Below are 9030 nucleotides of genomic sequence, written 5' to 3' on the forward strand. Positions count from 1 at the left end.
TTTTGTCACTGACTGCCAGAGATTATGGCAATTAAATGGAAAATATGAAGCAGACATATGAAATACAGTGGGCTGTTTGCAGTAAGTTGGGCTTAGGGTTAGTAATGGGGCTTTTTCCACTGACTTCTGCTTCTGTGCCCTTTCTTCACACTGCTGTTCAACTGTCCTCTTTATAGGAGGGAGGAGCAGCGCAAATGCAGCCGACAGATATAAAGCCATGTGCTGGCAGCAGACGCTTCGCACCCCTTAATAGCATATCTGTTGCTGGTAAGACTGTCTGTGCTGCCGGTCATCTCAGTAACCAGGTGAAACTCCCCAGGCAAGATCAGGACAATGTTGTGTTGAGTTTCAGTGAGTTTCCTGTGTGTAAAGCCAGTTTTGGGGTCAATGTGGAGCCTGGTCCAGTCATGAGCTGGGGAGACGTGACCAAGGCTGCACTGTTACTCTTGTGTGTCTTTTCATTCAAAACTCTTTTTTTTTTTATTTCCCCATAGTGTCCATCATCTTGAGCAGCACCGGCTGTCATTTAGCACAAAAGATGCCTGTTCAGTTTTCCATCTGAACAAGGGCCCTCTGGACCCAGGTGTGCACTACATGAGCACTTTGTTCCTGACTCCTTATCAGCGTTTACATTTACACTCTCAGCCAGTCTTTAATCTGCAAAGTTACGCTTGGTGAGATTTATACAGACACGAGTAAAGAGGATTTTTTCACTTTTCCCAAATTCCCTCTAAGTCTGTATTTTCACCTCTTGAATGCTGGGATTTGTAGGCCCAGCTCTTCACCATGTATAACAACATCACCCTCAACGCTAGAGAAACCAAGGAGCTGATCCTGGACTTTCGCAAACGGATGACTCCCCAAAGTCCTATCTACATCGCAGAGGATGCTGTAGAGGCTTCAACAGCTTCCAGTTCCTCGGGCACACAGCTTCTGGCGGTCAAAGGCATCGTCTTCAGGTGCTGCCTCAGAAAAGCAAGCAGCACCTTGAGAGACTCTAGCCACCCAGCACTGTCACTTTTCACCTTCCATCCATCCATCTGCACAAGCATTTCCAGATTTAGAGACAAGTTTCCTCCCCATTGCTGTTAACCAGCCAGTGACGCTGACATTTCCTCACACTGCCACTGTTACCTCATTCTGTACTGTTACTGTGTCTGTCTATGCTGGTGCCATTACTTTAATTTTATTTATATAGTATTATCACTGGTTATACTGTTGAGGTGCAACTACAGACAATTTTTCTTTGAATTAATCTAGCGACTATTTTCCCAAGCTGTTGATTCATCAAAACTATTATTTTTCCTCCAGAAAATCAGATTGACCGTTTAAGTTAATATTATTTTAAGAACAACACAAACTACGTCATTGCGGGGTTTTAGATAATGGACACTATACAGATATTTTTTTCGCCCACCATTCAATAAGCAGATAAGTAACTTGTCTAAAATATTTAGATTTGTATTGTGATCCCCAAAAGTTAGTAATCTGTATAAAATCAGTGTATCTTTGTTTTTTAAATTTGATTCTGTAAATCAATGTACACTGAACAAAAATATAAACGCAACACTTTTGTTTTTGCTCCCATTTTTCATGAGATGGACTTAAAGATCTACAATTCATTCCAGATACACAATATTACCATTTCTCTCAAACATTTCTCACAAATCAGTCTAAATGAGTGATAGTGAGCACTTCTGCTTTGCTGAGATAATCCATCCCACCTCACAGGTGTGCCACATCAAGATGCTGATCTGACATCATGGGTAGTGCACAGGTGTACCTTATACTGCCCACAATAAAAGGCCACCCTGGAATGTGCAGTTTTGTCTCACAGCAAAATGCCACAGATGCCACAAGCATTGAGGGAGCGTGCAATTGGCATGCTGACAGCAGGAATGTCAACCAGATCTGTTGCTCGTGCATTGAATGTTCATTTCTCAACCATAAGCCGTCTCCAAAGGCGTTTCAGAGAATATGGCAGTACATCCAACCGGCCTCACAACCGCAGACCACGTGTAACCACACCAGCCCAGGACCTCCACATCCAGCAGGTTCACCTCCAAGATCGTCTGAGACCAGCCACTCAGACAGATAATGCACGGCCCCATGTTGCAAGGATCTGTACACAGTTCTTGGAAGCTGAAAATGTCCCAGTTCTTGCATGGCCAGCATACTCACCGGACATGTCACCCGTTGAGCATGTTTGGGATGTGCTTGACCGGCGTATACGACAGCGTGTACCAGTTCCCACTAATATCCAACAACTTCGCACAGCCATTGAAGAGGAGTGGACCAACATTCCACAGGCCACAATTGACAATCTGATAAACTCTATGCGAAGAAGATGTGTTGCATTGCATGAGGCAAATGGTGGTCACACCAGATACTGACCGGTTCTGAGTCCCCAGACCCCCAATAAAGCAAAAAACTGCACATTCCAGGGTGGCCTTTTATTGTGGGCAGTATAAGGTACACCTGTGCACTACCCATGATGTCAGATCAGCATCTTGATGTGGCACACCTGTGAGGTGGGATGGATTATCTCAGCAAAGCAGAAGTGCTCACTATCACACATTTAGACTGATTTGTGAGAAATGTTTGAGAGAAATGGTAATATTGTGTATCTGGAATGAATTGTAGGTCTTTAAGTCCATCTCATGAAAAATGGGAGCAGAAACAAGAGTGTTGCGTTTATATTTTTGTTCAGTATAGAATAAGCCCAGATTTTAACCTAAAAATTTTCCTCAAATGTTTATTCAGTGGAGATAAGTACAACCTCTAAAGATAGGCATACACCCGTTTTGGCAGTGTCTCCGGATCCCATGACAAATAATGCCTTCAGTACATCCTCCTCAACCCACACTGAAAGCAGAAGTGCTATGGGCTTTGCAAACGGTTTGCCGACATCACTCCTATACGTCCAATGATGACATTCACACCGTCTCCAGGGTGATGTTCCCTGACTCGCAGGGTCACTTGTGGTAAAGATAAAACCGCTTTTCTTGCGCGATTTGGACTCGCTCCATATATTAAAAGGGAGCTTCGTTGTCATGTTTGACGTAAGTATGAACAGGACCATCAAAAGAAAACAACTGGATGTGCATGTCAGGTATTGGGTGAATTATGAGAATGGCTCTCGAGTGCAGTCCTGGTTCTGGGATCACAGTACATGAGCCACTCCACCGCTGAAGACTTACTGGAGAAGTTTAAGGTAAGCCATTCAATAACATTTAAACTCATTAACGAACCCATGATTTTTAAATATCCATGGTTTATCTTTACATGTGTTTAAATGGGAGAACCATATTTATTGGTAAGCATATTTTAAAGATTTTATTGCTGCTTCATGGCTTTTGCTGCAAAAAAAATAGTTCATTGAGGAAATAGAATGTTTAAGTGTTGTGTAGCAACATGTACAGCTGTTGTACAGGCAAAAACTCTGGCTCAGTCCAAAGGAGGTGGATATAGGAATGGCTGTCATCAAGGTGGGACTTCTGTGAATTCACTGGTATCTTTACATACAAATGTATCAAACAATTGTGAAGTAAAAAATATGTGAATAACATGGAGTTTGAGCTGGTTTGATATGTACAGCTGAGGTAGTGTTAACCTTGGGCTGAGTGTGCAGAAAGATTCTGGAAATTTGACAAACCATCTTTTTGTCAGAGACAGTCAGGAGCCAAAGGCAGTGGAAGTGACCTTGGTGTCCTTCAGATTAAAAAAAATTGCCAGATTGTGCTCTCAAAAATGTGCAAAAAGGCCTTGGATAAATGCCCTCTGAAGTACTCGATTGTACATGAGATGACGTGCTTGGACCCAAACAAAATGCACACCAGCCAGATAACTGCCAGCAGAAAAGGAGAAATCTCATGCAGAAGTTTGCGCAGGAGAATCGGTTGGCAGGCAGGATATCTGCTGGTAAATCATAGGATAAGAATAGGATAGTTCAGAATATTATTTTTAAATTATGCTTTTCTTTTTTCACATCTAACTGAATCAGGGACGGATTACAAACCGGGTTAGCGGGGCCGCTGCCCAGGGGCCCTTGGGGTGCAGGGGGCCCGTGGGCCCCAAGCCCAAAACAATTTGCAACGCTTATCAGCAATGTATTTTCGTTTGTCTATTTTAGAGGGCCTACATTCTTTGATCCTCTGCCTACAAGGTCCCCTGACCCTATAGGGAGGGTGTTTGGCTGCCAAGGGCCCTTGACTTGTGGTGGTTGTGGTGGTGGTGCAGGTGGTGGTGGTGGGGGGGGGCCTCGCGAACGTTTTACCCAGGGGCCCACACAACCCATAATCCGTCCCTGAACTGAATAGTGTTAACACGTAGATTTTAGCAGTATTTAGAAGACCGACTCTTGGTGTTTGAAAAGAAGCATCAGCCCAGTTATATTTTCTTTGATGAGCCTAGAGATATCTCAAGATTAAATTAAAATGATTGCACATTTATGGTATCATAGGAAAATTGGGTTATAAATCACTTTCCTATTCTACATGTGATTCTGTGTATTGACATTGTTGATCTGCATCTAATCTACTGTAATTAATGTAATTACAGGTGATGCAATATCCCAGCAGTCTGATAATCACCTGCACAATGAGGCAAAAGGCTTGGATTTTATATCCTTCATTCCTTCAGCACCATCCAAAGTTGATGTCTTTTTACATCAAAAAGTTAGTGGGCCTTATCCTGACCTCTGGATGTTCTGCAAGAACTTGCTGCTGCTGTCCTATGGGCAAGCCGAAGTGGAACGAATAGAGGTGGAGACCTGCAACTTATCAGAGGAAACAGTTGTTGCACAGAGGCTTATATGCGACCATGTCAGAGTGTGTGGGGGAGCAACCAAAGCGCCTCTGACCAAAGGTGAAAGATGAGCGAAAAGCAAAAAAGAAAACTTGAGGAACTCAAGAGGAAGAGAGTCTCACTGGAAAGTGTATGTGAGAGTTTACAAAAGGATGCTGAGCACATGGCAGAGGAAGCAGAGAGTGCTGCTGGAACCAAAAGGGCAACATTACTTACCAAGTCCAATACTCTGAGCCGACGAGCGAAGGAGGAGAAAGAGCAGTTGGTGGTCTTAAATGCAGATACTGAAGAATAGGCTACTGAACTGTGACTCCTAACACATCAAGAGTGAATCGGTGGAAACAAAAATATTTAGGTTCTTTGCATTTTTGGAGTATTTTACTTTCTGTGCCTGTTTGTACATTGTTCACAGCCATAATACTTTATAATTACAAGGTAGTTTTATGTTAGAGCTCTTGCTCCAATAAATATGTGCCTTGTAATTAACTAAATTCTAGGCTATTCAGTTTTTTTTGCCCTCGTGATGGTCGTGGGTTGTGAAAAAAGCCTTCTTCTTAGGGGTACCGCTGGGGCCAGCCGGGCGTATGTCGTGGCTTCAGTGAGTACTTATGTTTGTCATGCTGCCTGTGTACTTTATAGCGGCACAACATATTTCTGCAAATTGCATGCGTCAAATTGTCTGTCTCTCTTAAAAAATATGAAGTGTCACCAAAATTTTAAACGGGGAATCAATCTCAATGAAAAATATTCGTCAAGTAACGTTTCTAAAATAATATAGACATACTAATAATTATATATTAATAAATCGGATGAACGATGCATCCCAAATTGTATCCGCTGCGCACTTCTTAATCAGGGCAATCGCATCGTGGAGGTTTCTGCAGACGCCCAAAAAGACTTACTTAAGAAAACTGTTGCATGATAATTTGTACCATTTTCAAGGGTGGGGGGCGTGCAGTAGATGCCCCCTTTATTTTTGTGCTTCTGCCGTTCAAACCGAGCAGCACTGAGTTTGTCATGGCACCTGACGCCAAATCTACTGCTTAGCTGCTACAGACAGAACTATCTTCAAATCACCACTAGGGGGTGTCAATGCTGCAGCTTCGTTCTATGGTTGATCTTTTTCAAAGACAGTTTTTTTTCTCTCTCTCCACATAATCAACTTAACTGATTAGCGTGCTTTCATAGTAATGGTTTTTAATCCGTGTTAATCTTCTGAACAATGACTAGTAAAGGTTCTATGAGGTTGTCCTACTTACTATGGATTTTAAGTTTTTTATCAAGGTGTTAAAACGTACCACAGTTGCCAGTCCTGTGTTTTATGTCTAGCAATTTGTACAGTTTCTTCAGTATAAACACATGCCATGATCTGTGAGAATCTCCTCCAGAACTCTGCATTTCCTCAAGATCTTTTTGTAATATTGCATCATGGCACTGCTCAGAACAACACAGATGGTGCATAACAACACAAGGGAGTACAAGACAACATGGTGCAGAAACAGTGCGATACAAAGCAGGACAAAACTGGATGATACGTGGTCAGTGGTGGATAAAGTGCAGTAACAGCTGTACAGTGCAGCTGCCGTGGAAATGACTGTTACAGGGGATGCAAAAGCTGCAGGTTTGAATTGTTTGGCGAATGAAGCTGTTCATGAATCTGCTAGTCAGTGTTTGTGGATGGTGGTCAGAGTCCTGGATTATAGACTGAACCTTGTTACTGTGGCAGTTAAAGTACAGCTGGTCAATGGAGGGCAGTTCAGTGCGAATGATGTTCTTAACAGACTTCGCAATGTACTGCCTTCCTGTCATGTGGCTCCACCATACCATAGTACTACTGTAAGAACTAGGGATGTAACGATACATTCAACTCACCATTTGATACGATTCACGATTCTGAGTTCACGATACAATTTTCTCATTTTTTGCAGAATGAGCTGCAGACAAATATATTCAAAAATATTCTTATATTTATCTTTCTGAACTGTTGACACTGTTGTGAACAGTGCAACTGAATTTGAATAAAATACTGTTGAAAAAAATCCCAAATCAAAATAAGTAAATAAAAAAAAATAAATCAAATAAATAAGCTAAGGTTTGCATGTGCAGCTTTTTAGCGTGCTTTGCCCTTTTAATAATCTTCACTCAGCTCACGGTGGTGCCAGTGGACCTGTTTGTGTATGTTATCAGTCTATTACAATGTTTGCATGCAGTTTATGTCTTGTCTGTGCTTTTCTCGCTGTTTCCTCCTCGTTTGTGATTACCGGAAAGCTAATATGCTGCCACACCGCCAATTGAAGATCGGGCGGTGCGTCCATCCATCCATTTTCTGAAACCACTTAATCCCAACTGGGATCGCGGGGGAGACCGGAGCCTATCCCGGGAACAAGGGGCGCAGACAGGAACCAAGCCCAGGCAGTCACCTACACACCGCAGGTCGCACACACTCACACAACTACAGGGCCAATTTAGACTCACCAGTCAACCTATCCTGCATGCTTTTGGACCGTGGGAGGAACCTGGAGTCCCCGGCGAAAACGGGGAGAGCATGCGAACTCCACACAGAAAGGGCCCTGGACCGAAGCCAGCACTAACCACTGTGCCGTCCTCAGTTTCAAATTCATTCATCATCTCGCGTTCGCTCAAAACCAAAAACTGACGTACGATGTCGACGTGATACGCAGTGACATCTGACGTCAAACTCACATTGTGAAATCAAATGTAATATTACACCAGTTTTTCTGTTAAAGTACTGTGAAGTACTCCTACAATAGTGATTCATTTTCCACATCAGCCGGTTTAAATCTTCATGCATTTGCACCGATTTTTAACTGATTTGTGATTCATCATTACATGCCAGGGCCAGCAGCTCTGCATGGCTCGACCCTCATAAACATTCTCCACACATGCTGTTCAGGCAGTGGCCACAGAAATTCCCCCAGTGAACTTTATGCTTTCTGTCGGAGAGTATGCTGTGTTCTGGCCTTAAACCCTGCATACTACTTTGCAGACTTTGATCCTCTTAACAACAATTGGCATTTCTGGTGGCTGAATATCCATCCATCCGTCATCCAACTGCATGCTTAAAAGCTGTGAATAATAGTAATAATTCTTAAAATTGCAACTATCTAGAATTTCAGCCTAGTTACTCAGCTAAATTACTATTTAAACCTAGAATAATTTCTATTTTTATTTCTAATTTCTAATTTATTAAGAATGACCTCCAAATTGATAGCTATCCAGGGGCTGGACCAAAAACCGCTCCCACCTCTGAAGTGACACAGGTCATACTATCCTTTGGCATCAATAATCGGGCACAAAGTGCCAAGGACACAGCCATAAAGCAACTGCAGGCAGCCCTTAGGATGGCTAAACAAACATTTCCTCTGGCAGAAATTTGGGTTCCAGAATTAAATTTTTCAAGTCTGCTCCCACAATGGGAACAAACACAACTGGGTATCCTAAACAATTACATAAAAAACATCTTAAAACACATACCAGCTCTCCCTGGGAATCAATTCCATACGGATATAGATAAAATACACTGGACAAAAGAAACAGCAGAAAACATGCTCAAACATTGGCTTAATCATTTAAATTAACTTCCCCTATAAGCCTGCCAATGCAGGAGGGGACTAAAAGTGTCATAATCTTAGCAAAGAAATTTCAAATTACCTCTCCACAACTTACCTTGCTCCAGAAAGGCTTGACCTTTGTTCCAGCGCCATCTACTGGTAGAAAAAGGCAATTACTACACACAAGATTGGATCTGCAAAAATATCACAGGAGACTAAAACTAGCAGCTTATTTCCATAATAGTGTAGACTCAACCCCTCCCCCTTTCACCCCAGAATCAGATTGGGTTCCCCCTCCAGACAAATTACCCATAGAAATACTTACCTTGGTGGAAAGGGACTTAGTGGATTTCCAAGGACTATTTAAACCTTCTCGAGAAAAACCCAACCTCACTCCGGAAGAGCTGGAGGCCTTAAAACAACTAAAGGACAACAAGGATATTATAATTAAGCCAGCTGATAAGGGTAGTGCAATTATAATTATGGATAGGGAACAATATCTATGGGAGGGATATAGACAATTACAGGATACCACTTATTATAAAAAACTACAAAACCCTATCTTTTCTGAAACAATTCCTTTGGTTAAAAACATAATACAGTCCCTATATAATCGGAAGTTTATTAACTCTAAACAGAAGTCCTATCTAAT

Source organism: Brienomyrus brachyistius, chromosome 4 (genome assembly GCF_023856365.1).
Source record: "Brienomyrus brachyistius isolate T26 chromosome 4, BBRACH_0.4, whole genome shotgun sequence".
NCBI classification, from domain to species: Eukaryota; Metazoa; Chordata; class Actinopteri; order Osteoglossiformes; family Mormyridae; genus Brienomyrus; species Brienomyrus brachyistius.